This window comes from Pleurodeles waltl, chromosome 10 (genome assembly GCF_031143425.1).
Source record: "Pleurodeles waltl isolate 20211129_DDA chromosome 10, aPleWal1.hap1.20221129, whole genome shotgun sequence".
In the NCBI taxonomy this organism is placed as follows: Eukaryota; Metazoa; Chordata; class Amphibia; order Caudata; family Salamandridae; genus Pleurodeles; species Pleurodeles waltl.
The window spans coordinates 785948453-785966943 of NC_090449.1; positions in this window are offsets into that span (position 1 = coordinate 785948453).

Genomic DNA, 18491 nt, shown 5'->3' on the forward strand with positions numbered 1-18491 from the left:
TTTCACAGCCATTTTACACTGCACTTAAGTAACTTATAAGTCACCTATATGTCTAACCTTTACCTGGTAAAGGTTAGGTGCAAAGTTACTTAGTGTGAGGGCACCCTGGCACTAGCCAAGGTGCCCCCACATTGTTCAGAGCCAATTCCCTGAACTTTGTGAGTGCGGGGACACCATTACACGCGTGCACTACATATAGGTCACTACCTATATGTAGCTTCACAATGGTAACTCTGAATATGCAAATGTAACATGTCTATGATCATGGAATTGCCCCCTCTATGCCATCCTGGCATAGTTGGCACAATCCCATGATCCCAGTGGTCTGTAGCACAGACCCTGGTACTGCCAAACTGCCTTTCCTGGGGTTTCACTGCAGCTGCTGCTGCTGCCAACCCCTCAGAGAGGTTTCTGCCCCCCTGGGGTCAAGCCAGGCTTGTCCCAGGATGGCAGAACAAAGGACTTCCTCTGAGAGAGGGTGTTACACCCTCTCCCTTTGGAAAATGGTGTGAAGGCAGGGGAGGAGTAGCCTCCCCCAGCCTCTGGAAATGCTTTCTTGGGCACAGATGTGCCCAATTCTGCATAAGCCAGTCTACACCGGTTCAGGGACCCCTTAGCCCTGCTCTGGCGCGAAACTGGACAAAGGAAAGGGGAGTGACCACTCCCCTGACCTGCACCTCCCCTGGGAGGTGTCCAGAGCTCCTCCAGTGTGCTCCAGACCTCTGCCATCTTGGAAACAGAGGTGCTGCTGGCACACTGGACTGCTCTGAGTGGCCAGTGCCACCAGGTGACGTCAGAGACTCCTTCTGATAGGCTCCTTCAGGTGTTAGTAGCCTATCCTCTCTCCTAAGTAGCCAAACCCTCTTTTCTGGCTATTTAGGGTCTCTGTCTCTGGGGAAACTTTAGATAACGAATGCAAGAGCTCAGCCGAGTTCCTCTGCATCTCTCTCTTCACCTTCTGCCAAGGAATCGACTGCTGACCGCGCTGGAAGCCTGCAAAACTGCAACATAGTAGCAAAGACGACTACTGCAACTCTGTAACGCTGATCCTGCCGCCTTCTCGACTGTTTTCCTGGTGGTGCATGCTGTGGGGGTAGTCTGCCTCCTCTCTGCACTAGAAGCTCCGAAGAAATCTCCCGTGGGTCGACGGAATCTTCCCCCTGCAACCGCAGGCACCAAAAAGCTGCATTACCGGTCCCTTGGGTCTCCTCTCAGCACGACGAGCGAGGTCCCTCGAATCCAGCAACTCTGTCCAAGTGACTCCCACAGTCCAGTGACTCTTCAGTCCAAGTTTGGTGGAGGTAAGTCCTTGCCTCACCTCGCTAGACTGCATTGCTGGGAACCGCGACTTTTGTAGCTACTCCGGCCTCCGTGCACTTCCGGCGGAAATCCTTTGTGCACAGTCCAGCCTGGGTCCACGGCACTCTAACCTGCATTGCACGGCCTCCTAAGTTGTTCTCCGGCGACGTGGGACTCCTTTGTGTAACTTCAGGTGAGCACTGTTTCACGCATCCTCATAGTGCCTGTTTCTGGCACTTCTCTGGGTGCTACCTGCTTCTAAGAGGGCTCCTTGTCTTGCTCGACGTCCTCTCTACCTCCTGGTCCAATTTGTGACCTCCTGGTCCCTCCTGGGCCGCAGCAGCGTCCAAAAACACTAACTGCACGATTTGCAGCTAGCAAGGCTTGTTGGCGTTCTTTTGGCGGGAAAACACTTCTGCACGACTCTACAAGGCAAGAGGGATCCGTCCTCCAAAGGGGAAGTCTCTAGCCCTTTGCGTTCCTGCAGAAACTGCAGCTTCTTCTGTCCAGTAGAAGCTTCTTTGCACCCGCAGCTGGCATTTCCTGGGCATCTGCCCATCTCCGACTTGCTTGTGACTTTTGGACTTGGTCCCCTTGTTCCACAGGTACCCCAGATTGGAAATCCAGCGTTGTTGCATTGTTGGTTTGTGTCTTTCCTGCATTATTCCTCTAACACGACTTCTTTATCCTTAGGGGAACTTCAGTGCACTTTGTACTCACTTTTCAGGGTCTTGGGAAGGGTTATTTTTCTAACTCTCACTATTTTCTAATAGTCCCAGCGACCCTCTACAAGTTCACATAGGTTTGGGGTCCATTCGTGGTTCGCATTCCACTTTTGGAGTATATGGTTTGTGTTGCCCCTATCCCTATGTTTCCCCATTGCATCCTATTGTAACTATACATTGTTTGCACTGTTTTCTAAGACTATACTGCATATTTTTGCTATTGTGTATATATATCTTGTGTATATTTCCTATCCTCTCACTGAGGGTACACTCTAAGATACTTTGGCATATTGTCATAAAAATAAAGTACCTTTATTTTTAGTATAACTGTGTATTGTGTTTTCTTATGATATTGTGCATATGACACTAGGTGGTACTGTAGTATCTTCACACGTCTCCTAGTTCAGCCTAAGCTGCTCTGCTAAGCTACCATTATCTATCAGCCTAAGCTGCTAGACACCCTATACACTAATAAGGGATAACTGGGCCTGGTGCAAGGTGCAAGTACCCCTTGGTACTCACTACAAGCCAGTCCAGCCTCCTACAAGCAGGTAACTCTTGACCCCAGGTCTTCCCACTGTGGAAGGCATCCACCTCCTTTTCCTAACTTTACCTCTGGGCCTCTGTACCCTAAGTGTGGGAATAATATCCCCAGAAATCTGTGGTCTTAGGGCACTCTCGGTGTCCTCTCCTTCCAGCTTTTTTCTCAGTGGTGGGAGCTCATTGCCAAGGATACAGTCTACTTTCCCAGCATTGCAATGATGGCAAGAGAGGCAGCAGTAGTTGTACAGAATAAATTGGAGTTGGTTTTCTTCAGCAGCAGCATGATGATAATATTGTTGATGTTTTGAGTGATGGCACCGGTGGACAGCAAGGCACTGATGAGATGAGTAATAGTGTGAGCAGCAATAAGGAGGCATACGCTGATGAGTGTTGCATAGCAGTAGCCAGTAGGCGGCATGCCTGATTTGAAGGCTCAAAGAACCTTGGTGATATCTAATTTTTAAAAAAAATTGAAATAGTAAAGGAACAACTGACAAGATTAGGCTACTGAATTGTATGATTTGTGAGAATGAGCAATGCATTACCTTCTAGTAGGTATTTTATTTTAGAAGCTAAATGCAAAAATCTTGTTTAGAAATTGTAAACGAAAGTAACTGTTTAAAAGTATTCATTACAGATACAGAATACTGATTTCAACAACTTCTTAAGGTAAGTGAGGCAGGCGTGTGTCAGTTACCATGTAGCCTCAATGGTGTATTTGGAAGTTAGGGCAGTCAAATTTGATCCCTTATGCCAAAATCACATTAACCTCTCATTTCGTATGATGCATCTGTGGTTTCTTTCGCACTGTCAGGAATGGTTCCATGAGCCTTGAGGGCAGTCAGTCAGTAAAGAGCCCTTGCTATGAGTTATGTGGGGATCACGGACACAGACGCTTTATGGTTTTGAGGGTTGCTGGGTATGTGCCAGCCTTGATACTCTTCCGGTTTCTGGGTGGGAGGGTTGAAACCCTAGAAGGTACTCGCCTAAAAATAATGCAGAGCTCGGCTTTACCGTGGGTCTGAATCACACCATAATCTGGCACAGTTGGAGGCTGGTTTTCTGTGACTTATTCCTGGGTGGGTGTGTAGGTGGTTGAGGCGTAAGAGTCAAGAATGAGCTAGATTCTTAAACACGGTTTTGGGAATGTCAGTGCAGTGCATTGTTTGTCTCGAATAAATGTCACTATACAACATATCTGTTGAGAATGCAACATTTTCCATCTAATCATTTCCTTCACTGCCGTTCTTACTAGTGTGGCACATTGTGTGTGAGAGTTGATTTACTTGCATGTTCTTAGTTTGTGTCGACAGGTTCGCCTACAACGGAAACAAAATGCGTTAATGACTGTCGTGTTATCGAGACAGGTAACTGTGTTCTGCCAGAATGAAGAGGTACGGTCAAGTGGCAATATTTCAAAAACTTGTATTTCCATTAATTGAATTATGTTGATTTCACGAGTCCTGAAGCATGGACGAGTGATAATGCAGCAGGGAAAATAATCGACTTCTTATGTGAGCCCCTAAGCTGTGGGGAGTAAGTTGGATAAACATTTTCCTTCAGTCCTTCCAGCAATGAGCTTGCTTTTATTTGAAGACATAAAGTCAATAAAACATGGTTTCGGCTATGTAAAAGCATCCAAGTTGTGAACAAATCAGAGGTTGTTGTTAATAAATTGAAAATACACATCCTAGATTCAGAGTTGTAATTCATGGCTTGGGAAACATCCACCAGGCGGAAAAAGCACGTTTTCTTAAGTGTTAGCAATGTTCTTTCCTCTTACCAGCTTCCTGCTTTCCAAAAATCTAGTACATGGTTGTTGAAAGATTTTAAAGTGAGCGTGTGATGTGGTTACAACCACATCATAAAAAATAACTTTATAGAAAATTAAACTAATAGGATTTCAGGAAAAACGCTCATAATTTAAAGCAAAGTAAATATTTACCAGTCCTTTGCGAGGACCATGCAACGTTGCTTATGAGTCTGTTTACTGGGCAGGAATTTATGTAAAGCTCAATGAGAAACGTTTAATTGTTGATCATACGTGAATTTTAAATATATGAAAATTATAAATGAAAATATGTGGCAATTCATTGTATCTATGGAATGGTGCTCTTTGAGCACACTATAATTCCATAGTGAACCTGCACTTTTGTTGAATATGAAATTCATATGTGCCTTTTCAGCAGTTTCAGGCCAGGGAAATGTTTTCCTCCTTTTAATTATGTATCCTATCCATGTCTACAGATCTACTCGTTTGTGGCAATTCCTCACTGAGCGTAATGTTTAATTAGGGTAATTTTATTTTGTCAAATGTGTTATCTACGGTTGCACAAGCATGAGTGTACAGTTGTTAACGGAAATGCTATTGCAAATCTGCTCCAGCACCATCTATTTTTTGTTACATCATTTAGTCGTTTTGGCTTGTAAAAATCTATCAAGGCGAGTCTTGGCCACACCCTATTGTTTCACTGAAGAGTCTCTCCCTTAAGGATTTAGCATAGTTGGATTTATGATTCATGGCAGACTATTGTCTGCTACAAAGCAAGGGCTGTTGATCAGTGTCTCATCTCCATTCAGAGAAACTCCTTAGTCGACTCGTATGATTCCTGATTATCAAGTTGAAAATACACTGGACCACAATATCATGTTAAAAATAGTGTGACTGCAAAAATACTGTGGAACATAATATCAAAGTTTGGTATATTGTTGTTTCTGTATGTTAATAATAACAATGTTAAAATGTATTATATCAAAGTATTACAGTATTTAAAATCGTTTTTATGTTAATTTTTATTTTTATTGATAGAAATGTGTAGTTTGTGCATGTTGGTTATTTTGAGTAGTTAATAAAATGTTTATTAGGAAAGCGGTGATCCTGTGTGTCAGGAGGGGCCAACGTGAGAAGAATGCCATGGGGTAAGGGCCATAACCTGTGTGTGGTGGTGAGCCACAACCCCATATGCCAAGGACTTTGCTGTGCCGGCCAGATTGAAGGCTGTGTACAATGAAGATATGGCGGGACTAGCAAGTCGTGTGACCTGGTCGGAGTCTTCACCGGGAAGAGTGAGGCCACTATGGACCCCTTGCACCTGCCCAGGATAAAGGAATTTGCACCAGGAGTTGTGTCATCAACCCCCCTATCGCAGGAGGAACCAGAAACTCAGTGAAGAAGAGCAGTTGAGAACCTCTGTTTGCTGCAGATGCCCAACTGTGAAAGCAGACTCTCTGAATGCTGAGTGCAGCTCGCTTGGGGCTGCGTGCAGCAAACTCACCTGTATCGATGGCTGCTATCACCAGGGCCTATGGAAAGGTGCTCTCAGGAACTCTAGTCACTACGATCCTGCGAAGTGTGGGTAAGGCTGATTTTGGGCCTGCAGACACTGGGGATCTTGTTGGTAATTAGACTGAGGCACTTGAACACTGTTGACTGTAAGGATAGAGTCATAGTTGACTCTTGGGAATTGGACTACAAATGGGCATACCCTGGATGTTGCCAATATTGAAGATGGCCAATATGACTAAAGTGTGAAGGAAGTGGAACAGGGAACCGTGAAAGAAACATTACCACCCAGACTTCAGGTGATTGTGCAGTTGTTTGTGAATGCTTTCTTTTTTCTATGTGTGGGTAGAAGTAGAAAGTAAATACTTCTCTTTTTTAATATAAGTGAGTATTTTTGTGGACAATAATTTAGTTCTGCACCTGCATGCATTTTGAACTATGAGCCTACGTTCACTCTTCTGTATCCAAACCTCACCCTGAGGAAGCCTTCGACTGCTCAGACTACCCTTACCGAGAGAGTCACGTCCAGAAGATGTACATGGCCCAGTTGCTCAGAATCCATAGTATATTGGGCCCTGGGACGTCAGGAGTAAAAGGCCTCAAAACCATGGTTAGGACCAGTAACCTCTGTTTGTAAAATGGCCATCTGAAACGGGTTCTGACACTAGCAAAACCAAAACACTTCACCTGATAAATGAGCATTGTTCTGGCAGTTTCAATAAATATAAGGGAGCTCATTTTGAGTTTATTTTGAACACATTACCTTACAATAAAACATACTTCCTTTTACAGATCTTGATTATTTAAATTACTTCACTTTAAAATCACATTCACTTTCCTATTACTGTGTTGGGTTTATGGATCAATGTGATACTGGGTGGATTTGTAGAGTGCTGCATGTCACCTGTGAGGGTATTATGGCACTGAATGTCAAAACAGAAGTCTTCTTAAAGGTGATTTTTCTTGTCTAATTTACACTGATTTAACACCATTTTTTCATTCCCACATGGCATTCCTCTTATATTATTTCAGGAATGGCTCAGTAATCTCATTGCAGCTTAAAGGGTGAATTCCTGGCACTTTACCTGATGTACTATTTATCTCAGTGTCTCCCTCTCACCTGTGGCACTTCTCCTAAGAGAAAGAGGTTGGTTCACCATAAAGTCCTGAACCTGGGACTTCTCTCATTATAAGGTCGAGTGAGCACCCCCACCCTATGGTAACTTTACAGTTAGATGTAATATCTGTGGTTCCTCGACTCCATCTCTACTCTGATTCTTCTCCTAAATCCTGAAAGTATCATCTTCTACTTCCAACTGGCTCATATTCTCTTGACTTCAGAATCAACGTTCCATGACGATCATACAAGAGCTTCAGCACTGGTTGACACTAGAATCCTTTACACAATAGCCCTGTCAAATACACCTGTCATCATTCACAGAGAACGAATAAAAACAGAGATCTACAACTCCTATCTGACAGACAATCCTTCTGCACTAAAGATTGTCCAGACTAAATAACACTAACACACACTGTGGTACCGGTATTAATCCTACTGCCGTAGTTACCTCCTTACAAACACTAGAATTCCTTCTCTCACAGGTGTTATAGTAGGATAAAAAGTTCATTCATAGTTTTAGAGAATAAATATACTCAATTTTTACCCTTGCAGAGTTCCCATTTCTGCAACTGCTCGCTAAATTCCATGAAGTTTCAAAAGAGCACTTAAAGTCAGAGCCGTTAGAATGTTGATAAAAAGAAAAGAACTTGCAGTGTTTGTACGTGACCTCCCCTGAGCCCCCTTTGATCACTCACGTGCCAAAACTAGTGAATTGGTTTTACACTCCACCATTTTCAAATTCCTCCAGGTGTCACTGCATTACTCAATTTTTTTTAAATAAACAAAGTGTCTGTATTGCATGAAAATCATCTAACCACAATTTGCTTTACGATCAATTTCCGAAATATGGGCCTGAATCACACAGGTAAACTAACACTTTTGTGTGGAATTACTATTTTTTTTGCTAGCCACAAGCTTCCAGTTATTAGTAAGTTTATGTCTTCAGAGACTCCGCAGTCTGTGAGGAGAACCCCATGCATAAAAGATAAGCCTGTCCTATCTTCTTGCATTTTGTGACTCCTACCTCTGAACATATTACTCTATTGCCCACATAACCCATTCACCTGAGACTTGAAACACTTTCTACATTTCTGAGCAATTTGAGGTCAGCATTCTGGCTGTTACTAGTGCTTAACAAAAACCCATAAATAATTTTGAAAACTCACAGAAGTAAAAGATCAAATAAATATAAGAATTTAAAAAAGAACATCAGCTGTAAGTTAAATCTTTTTCAAAGTCACAAAGTGAACAGTGATCCTCCTCACTCTTATCGAGTCCACCGTAAAGTGCAACACCTGCCAAATGGCTCTACAAACATTAATAACTTTTAAATGTGAGGGAAACTTTCAAATTGCGAGTATTATGCAATATCAGCAAGACCCAGAACACAGACAAATCGTATATGCCAGATAAAGCCTGTCTGGACTTGAAAGAATCTCCAAGTGATCAACTTACAGTGATTTATATACAGAGAAATTCCTTTACCAGCCTGATAGTACAGGACCACCTTGTGATCAACGTATGCATGCAGTGGCATCCATTCATCCACTCATCTGCATGCCGGTGCTGGACACTGAAGCGGATCAAGTCTCCCAGGCACAACATTGCTCTAGGGAAAAAAAATTCTAGCTTATGCGTCAAGAATTTTCAATTCTATTAAGTACACGGAGGCGAGGATTATGCTTTCTCTTTCTTTACTGTCTAAACACAGCAGCCAATCAACAGACAGTAAAAACAAAAGCATAAAAACCCATGATGCTTTACAGCAGGTCACATGTACCAATCACCACCCGAGTCCCTGTCCATAAATATCATGACCTCTAAAGGCACTTCCTCTTTCTTTGTCAAAGTCAGATAAACATCAAACATCCTAAATGAAACTTCTTACAGATGAACTGTTCCTACGATCACCAGATCCGAGAGTATGGAAAAACACAAGCTGAGCTCAACAGGAGCCACAGTCAAAAGAAACTTCCAAGGATAATGAAGTCCATAGCGGCGTCTTCTCCAAGAACTGAACAGCGACAACATTCACGTAGCCTTCTGATCAGATCCTAGAATAGCACAAAAAATAATGAAAGGTAATACCTCTCAAAATAAATGTATCAACAATTCTGAGAGCACATCTATAATAATGCAAGGGAGGGAAAAATTCATAACATAAATAACCATACAACACTAAATAGTCATCACGATTATGTATCTGACAAGAGACATAAATATATATATATATATATATATATATATATATATATATATATATATATATATATATATATGGGAGGGATAATCCTCGCCTCCGTGTCCTTAACAGAATTGAAAATTCTTGATGCGTAAGCTAGCATTTTATTTATTCTATTTCAGGACCGGAGGCTCCGATTATGCTTGTTTAAAGCTGTCCAAATACCACAGTATCAAGATCCACAACAGGTTTGTGATCAGATTTACAAAAGGAGACTCAGAAGACCAATCTGATGCCCTCATCATGTCCTCTAAACGAGAACCTAAAGCATATGTCTTGGAAGACATGGCTCCTCTTGCTGAATGAGCTCCAAATTCTTTGGTATCTATACAAGCTTCATTCATTAACCATTTCATCCATCTAGAAAATGTAGCTGGTGAAACCGCCTTAAATGGTTTCTGTAAAGAAATTAATAATTGACATCTAGCATCTTGCCTGAATTCATCCGTAACCACTTCATAATCTTTCAAACATTGAACTGCACATAGTTTTGAATTATCAGGAAACATTGGATAAGTTACTGACCTGCAATTAGTCTTAGTGCTTCTGGTGATGGTAAAAGTAACACCTCCAGGAGAATAAACTCTCTGAGCCAAATCCAAAGCTCTGACGTCTGATACTCTTTTACAGGAAATCAGACATAGTAACATAGTCAATTTTGCTGAAATCTGTTTCAGAGAAAGATATCTATTAGAGGGCCAAGCATCTAAAAACCTCAATAAGACATTCACATCCCATAAAACAGAATATTGGGCTTGAGGATGGTTTGACAAACGGATACCTTTCACAACTTTACAAACCAGAGGATGTTCCCCTACAGGCTTACCTTCCATATGTACATGTCCAGCAGAGATGGCTGATCTGAAATTATTAATCGTTCTATATGCCAAACCTGAACTTGCGAGTTCAGCTAAAAAATTCACAATCAACTCAACGTCCGACCCCACGGGATCAATACCCCTTCCGTCACATCAACTACTCCATCTCCACCAGGCTGAGGAGTATCTCTTACGAGTGCCTGCTGCCCAAGCCTGATTGATGAAATGTGCAGCTTGCTGCAAAAGGCCTGGGGAATTCCATCTTGACCCGAAACCATCCAAACCATGAATACCAGTTTCTCTGACAAGATCAGTGGATATTGAAGGCCCTCCGGACTCATCAAAAGATCCTGACAAGGAGGAATGAGAAGTGGGGGAGCACAGGCTAAATGTAGAGCAATCAGGAACCATGGTTGGGCTCTCCAGAATGGGGTCACCAAGATAAACTCTACTTTCTGTCATTGTATATGAGACAGAACCCTGGAAATCATCAGAAATGGTTGAAAAGCACCCCCCCCCCCAAAACTGTGTCCAATCCTAAAGAAAAGCATCTGTCGCCAGAGCCAGAGAGTCCAGGCGCCAGCTGAAAAATGTTGTTACTTGAGAGTTGAGGCGTGATGCAAAAAGATCCACATCGCAAGGGCCCCACTCTCTGATTTTATGAAGAACATTCATTGGATCCACTTTCGCTGGAATCCCTCAGAAATCTGGAATTCCAGTCTGCTATTTTGTTCTGAACACCCAGAAGATAATCCGCTAAAACAACCAAACGATGACTGAGTCAGTAATGCCAGAAATCCTTGGCAATCTCTGCCAGAATCCTGGACTTCGTCCCCCCCAATTTGTTGACATATCGCACTGCTGATATATTGTCAATCTTCAATAATATGCAGCAGTCCATCTTCTGAGGGGATAGACTCTTTATGGCAAAAGAGCCCACTAGAAGTTCCAAACAATTGATGTGAAGAGTCTGCTCCAAACTCAACCATAGACCCCCTGTCCCCGAAGAACCACAACGGGCTCCCCAGCCCCAAAGACTGGCATCTGATTCGATCACCACCTCTGGGAAAGAACCAAAGATGGCCCTGCCGTTCCAAGCTTCCATGTGCCGGAGCCAACAATGAATCTCCGACTTCACATCATCAGTTAACGGAATCAACTCTGAATAACTCAGACTCTTCTGCAAGTGTCGGATCTTGAGTCTTTGCAGATCACAATAGTGGAGGGGAGCCAGAAAGATGGCCTGAATAGATGAGGCTAGAAAGCCCACTAATCTCAAAAACAGAGTACACTGTTCCAAGGGTGAGAGGCAGGGAAACCTAAATATTTAGGAGCAAGAGCCCTCACACATCCAATTGGATGTCATGCTTCATCATCGGGGATGCTCCTCGTCAGACCGGCGCTGCAATGTCTGATGGGCTCCCCAAAGGGGGTTCTTTGCCGCAGATCTTTTATAGTGACTGCTGTAGTAAAGTATATTGTGGACACTGCCTATCTGCAGACACTAAATGAATAGGAGAGGAAGGATATAAAATTGGCTCTAAACCTAGAATAACATCACAGATTTATTCAGTCAATATAAGGTATAGGCCAAGATTAAAAACAAGTCGAAAGGGACAGTTGAGAAGTCATGCTCAGTCACTCTCTAAATCAAAATGCAAGCGAGAGGCAAGAAATTATCACAAACCCTCTAATCATGGGTCAACATGTTTCGCGTCTCGGGGTCCAACAGGGTCCATTGACGCTTCATCAGGACCAAAATTCAAAAACTTCTCCTATAACAAACACACAGACAACAATACGTCTCCCTAGTCAGTCAACTAAGGAACAGTCACTTACTTCAAGCGAACTGTGCATCCGGTTAAACTAGAAATAAAGGTCGCCCTGTAAAAAATGTAGATATATATCAATGAGAAGTTTTCATGCTGTTTTTTACCCATCTCGTGGCAAACAGTGCAAACAAGTGGAGTAAGTGCTCTGTGGTAGTGGGAAGAAAAACTATAGTAAGCCTTACCGTCCCCATTTTGAAATAAGGCTCCTTAGGAAGACACATGCCTAGGACTGATGCTGTTGCTATAAGTATAAAAAACACATCTAGCAAAAAAACATATATATCTCTAGAAAAAGAATTATAAAAGGAACATAGGCACTCTATTGCTGAGAGAAGGCTGCAAAGAACACACAATGCGGTTATAGCACAGTAGTTACCATAATAGCAATTGCAAGTCATCGGGTGTCAGATAAATCATTAAACGTCTCCCTGTGAATGTCAGGTAGTTAACAACAGTAAAAAGCAAACGATACCCATACTAACAGGTATGCCCCATAGAAAGAATCATGTCCACTTGACTTAAAAGAATGCATCCATCTTGAAAGGATGATCCGTAACAGAATGCGTCGATCACGTACTCTTGGCAATCATTCGCAAGGCTGCCGACTGCTAAGGTAGACTAAGCAGACGGGGGAAAAGCCTTGCCGATATGATCAAGGAATACTCACAGTTGCACAGCAGGTCCTTGACTTGGGACCTACCCTCCGGCAGTGCTCCTGAATGATAAACACGGACCTCTGTCGGTGCAACATAAACGCAAAGGAATCAGGAAGTTGGAGAATCTTCCGGCTCGCACGCCTGAGAGCAATCGACATAGAAGAAGGAGGGGATGAAAAAATAAAAATAAAAACTCTCTCCATCGGACTACCATAGAAATAGGACTCTAGGCAACGGTGTGTATAAAGGTTCTTGGGAATGACCCATGTCAAAATATTATCATGTGATTGCATAAAAAATAATCAAAAAAAGAATACCTAACTCGTCATAATGAACGAATGATGTATTGGTTGGAGTCATATTTAAAACACAAAACAGTCAAGTAAGTCCAATCAGTACCCTGTCATCATTCAACAAAATGCATTACTCACAATGATGTAACCCATATATAGAAATCAACTCTATACAATAAACCACACTGGGGGGTTAAGGACATGGTAAGAGAAACAAAAAATTGGATATTTTTGGGTAACCAGTCCCTCAAGATTGTTAGCATATGTTATTGAGAAAGATTGATCCATGGTATCTCATTGTTTAACCCATGTATGCTTGTCCCCAATTTAAAGACCCAACGCTGTTCGATCTTAAAAAGGGAGCGCAAGTTGTTTGACCTAACTTTAGGGGCATCAAGGATCACCCACCATAAATCATCAGGACTATGAGGGGCTTCTAGAAAATGTGCACAAAGTTTGGTGGTGATGCACCCACACCTGATATTGCTCCAATGTCCAATGTTCATTGATTCTTACTTTGACTGGTCTAGTGGTCATCCCAATGTAACGTAGGCTACAGGGGCAAGTGATCATGTAAATGCAGTTGCAAGTGTTAAAATTGGTGTGTTTGGTCAGACCCTACCTAAGGGTTCCAAATATAGCATCTCCAGATGCCTAGTAAGAGGGCAGACGTTGCACTGGCCACATGGATAATGACCTATCACGGGGGGAGGTTCCACAGGGTCGCTTGTTTGGAGAAGGCCCATTAACCTGGCAATCTTCCTCAGTGACGCAGTCAGGCTGAGTAATGCAGACCTCAATTCCCTCTTGATGTGGCGTATCTTTTGAGAAGGCAGAATAAGCTGAGAGCGGACTGAGTCTATCCTGAAACCCAGGAAGTCTATCACCTGAGACAGATTCAACAGTGACTTCTGCACATTGATAAGGAAACCCAGATCGTTTAAGAGATTAATGGTCCAATCTAAATGAGTCAGGAAATTCTGTACATCCTAAGCCATCAATAAAATGTTGTCCAAATATATTATCAAGTGTACTCCCTTGGCACGCAGAAATTCTACCACTGGTCTCATCAGCTTTGTGAAGCACTCAGAGCTGACGACAGGCCAAAAGGTAGCACCATGAACTCTAGACAGTGGCCCTTCCACAGGAATTGTAAAAACCTCCTGTGTGGGTGAAAAATGGGAATCTAAAGATAGGCATCCTTTAGGTCTAAGTGGACCATCCAGTCGCCTCCTAATAGAATATCACTTAACATGTGAATCACTTCCATTTTGAAGTGTCTGTATAAGATCCAAAAATTGAAATCTTTTAGATTTAATACCAGACGATGACCCCTGCCTTTTTTGTCTACTTTAAAAATGGGGCTGATAAAGCAGAACGGGTGAGGGGAAGAAAAACGTACTGCCCCTTTGTCGATCACAGCTTGAACTTCTAAATCTATAAAGGTCTGATCTGCAAAAGAAAAAAACATTTGAAGAGGGGGTTTCAATTGTTTCGGAGTGCTGATAAACTCCAAATGAAAACCCATGACCGTCTGAAGAATCCAAGGATCCCCAGAAATCTTTTTCCAATTGTCTAGAAACAATCCCACTCTGTCCCCAACAAGTACTTGAGAATGTGGAATAATGCTCACCTGAGTAGCCAGCTTCCTGAATTGCTCCTTGTTGTCCCCTTCGGGGCCATCTATGAAACCTGGAACATCCTCCTCTGGACCGGTTGGGGTAGAAAGTAGAGTCAGATTGATCTCGGTACCAACCTCCTCTCCCTCTGAGGTAGTAGTTCTGAGGTCTTGCGAAAGATTCTAGGCCGGGCATTCGCCCTCCATAACGACCGGCTCTGAGAAAAAGGCCTTGTTTAAAAACATTTTTAAAGGACATCAGGAGCCCTGTCGAGGGAGGAGAAAGTAGAACAGAACTTATCCAGTTCTTTAATAAGAAAGAACCAAAAAGTAAACCATCTGCCGAAGGACCCGCCTCTAAAGTGGCTAAATCATTTAGTTAATCATTTAGTTTAGGATCAATTTGCATGAGTATGGACTTTCTGCGTTCAGAGGAAATTGCGCAATTCATATTGCCCAGTTGACAAACGGCTCTTTGAGCCCAACCAATCAGCACATCAGTGTTTACAGAGGACCCTTATTCCTTGGCGTGGAAGGCCATTTCAAGAATCTTTTTCAAAGGGACAGACATGTCAAGTAACTTATCTTGGCACTTACGCCAAGACCTATCTAAAACCTTTTTTGGGTCACTAGCAAACTTTTTCATGAAGGTGACCATGGTAGGGCCTATTCTGGAGTGTCAGTAACCTTACCGTCCAGATCTGGTCTAGGGCATTCCGCCCGAAGGACGGAACGCACCTCTTTATCGAAGCTCCTACGAATATTGGATTGAACATACTTCACCACTTCTGGGGAAGGAACCCATTTGGATGCCCTGGGGTGAACAATTTCTGTAGGGTCGAAATCCAGGACCTGGAGAGAAGAAGCTTGCTTTTTAGGTTTCTTACTGGGTCCGGAGGCCTCAGAGTCATCAGAATCATCCGAAAAGGAGTTTTTATCTAACAAAGATGGGGAAAAACCAGAGTCTTTTTTAGAACTATAGTTATGTTCATTAGCCCGCTTACGTATGAATTTCTCAAATACATCTGCATGGACATCCCCTGACACAGAATCTGCTCCCTTATCCAAATATTTAGATTTAGGTTTGAATTTAGATTTAGACCCTTTGTTTTGAATTTGGGGTTCCTGTAGTCAGTCCTGGGTGCGGGCTTCATCAAATAGTTGGCCAGAAAAGGTCCTAAAGCCCTGACAAGGGCATCATTGACAGACTGTTGAACCCTGTTATCAAGGGCTTCCACCAGCTTTACCTTCAAATTGTTTTCAAATCTCCTCAGGATAATCACATGATTCATGCAAATCCTATTGAGCCATTTTCCTGTTTTTTTATTTATATATATAAATAAAACACAATTCAAGGAAATACAGGATATTAATATAGGGGGAGTGCCAAAAAAACCCAGACTGGCTAAAAAGCCCATTAAAATGTGGAGGGAGCAGCCTGTAAATTAAAAACAAAGCACTCTAAGCAAAGCCTCTTTATATTATTACTGCCCACGTTAAATACAAACTGGGCTTATAGGGAGAGACAGAGGGGGGCCTCCCACCACACGCGATCCATATACACGAGCTGATCGCCCAGAGGAATAACTCTGAAAAGATCGGCTCGTAATGCTGCAGCGAGACACCATGAGGGTGAAGGAAATAAAAATAGGACTGTGCGCTAAACGCGTAGACCGCTACCGCTCCCACTCCACAAAAAGGGCTAAAAACGGCAAGTAGTCAAAAAATTACCAAGAGCGCGAAGTGCTGTAAGAAATTACTTTATAAAATTGCTTCGCATACAAACCATGAAGAAAATAGCATGCACAAAAACTTATATAACATTCAAAATAATCAAGTAAAGCAAGTGTGTACTTATCTACTGCGTAGCAGCAAAGAAAGAGGAAGTGACTTTAGAGGTCATGATATTTATGGAAAGGGGTCTCGGGTGGTGATTGGTACATGTGACCTGCTGTAAAAGCATCATGGCTTTTGGTGTTTTTGTTTTTATTGTCTGTTGATTGGCTACTGTGTTGAGACAGTCAAGAAATAGAAAGCATAATCGGAGCCTTCAGTTCTGAAATAGAATCTTAGATACAACTGACATTGATAGTGTTAGTTTATCCTGCTGCAGGTACATTTGTCATGCATCACGTTAGAAAGAACTGGAGGTTTCTGACCGAGGCATGAGACTTATCACTGCCAACAGTTATGTGCTGTGAGAGGGACTTTGGAACCCTTCTCTGTAGGATGGGCAAACGTAAAAAATTAAGGCAGGTTTATCCTTTAAAATACTGCGCGCCTCGAATCACAAAGTCTGATGTAAGCCCTATGCATACAATGAAAAGTTTGCACTGTATGCATGTGTTTACAGAGGCTTAGTAAGGACACCATAGGTCTTTATACAAGGACGGAAAATAGCCTCCCCCAACCAATGTTTAGTTAATACAAGTCGTCCGTAATTAAGATGACATGGTGCCTTTGGGCATTGGTGCCATTACACCTTCTGCACCACTGATAGCTTCGCCCTGTGTGCTTACATTGCAAAATACACAAAACTAAACGCTGTTGCAATGAATGTGCTTCTAGGTATTCCACAGGTGAGTAAAGTATACAACACATGCATAAATTATGCAAACAGAAATGTTGACGTAGATGTTCCGAGTAGACTTGCCTCGAGGAGTAACTATGGAAAGCTTACAACAATTTTATTTAGAGAAATTATGCATAAATGACTCAGAGTTAAGTGGTTCAGAAAAGTGTAGGAAATTGTTAGCAACTGCCCAATTGATTTTAAAAACCTACCGCAGAATTTGCTGTCCACCCAGATGTCTCCATTTAACACAACGTTCCAGGATCTGAAAAAGCAAGAAAAAAAATGTAAATTTGTATGTTTAGAATTTGTGTTCGGGAATCTAACAAGCATCACCTTAAAACAAAGAAAAGCTAAAACCTTTATTCAGTATTACATTTTATGTCTGGCATAAATAGCCTCTGTTATGCAGTACACGGAGAGTGCCGCGTCAAACTACGGGCATGCTTTGGCGAGCACCGTTCAGCTATTGCCTTGAGACAATCAAAATCCCTTCTTGGATCATCTCAGAGTACTTTGTCCTTACATTCTTGCTATTTAGGTGTTTTGGGGTATCCTTCCACCTCCTAGGAACTGCTACAATCGGCATGCACGAGGCACTCTGTAAGCATCATACTTTTGATCAGTTGGGGTGGCACATCGTGCCACCGAAGAAATACAAATTGAAAAGATGGTATGATCTTACATAAAGGGCAATGGAGAAACTAGCCAGTCACCTGAGGGAGGCAGGAGCCACAGGGGTCGGTCCATTGCCACAACCACACCTACCCCACTTAAGGAGTTCATTTAATCCTCATTTGAACCTGAAGTGCTGAATAGAGCCACAAGGATCGACCACTCAACACCACCCCCAACAACTACAGGTAAGCAGTCAACACAGAATATTAATTATGTAAAGGCAGACTTACATTTAAATCCGTATTGGAAGTGTGTTTGGATTTTGTTCAATTATAAATCAGCAAATATAAACGGTTGGGACTGCCACTTCAGTTTCACTTTTGCATTAAAATTAATATTCATTTCTGGGAATTGTAGTCACAGGAACATTAGGATACAGCATTACTGTAAACGTGCGTATCCCTATAGGTACATAATTAGACATACCTGCAGTGCTAGTATTATCTTAGTCTTTTGATTAAATATTTGAATTTGTAAACTATATCTAAGAAAAATTAGTAAACAATGCCCTTTAATGTAACGGAGTAAGCCGCACTGTTGTTTGTTTTCTAAGACATGTACCATCACTTTGAGGGGAAGAAAGATAATATCTAAGACATCCAAATATTGAGTCAGAAAGTGATGACATCAGCGAACCCCCATTCAGAGTGTGCTCTATCTAGAAAAAAACTGTACCAAAAGTTGTTCTTCTTTCATATCATAACACTCAACACCACCAAGACAGGACCAGCCACTAGTAAGGCCTAAACAGTAAGGGAGAAGGCTCATTTGAAGGCATCCTGCACAAATCAGGCCACGTGCCATCACAGACA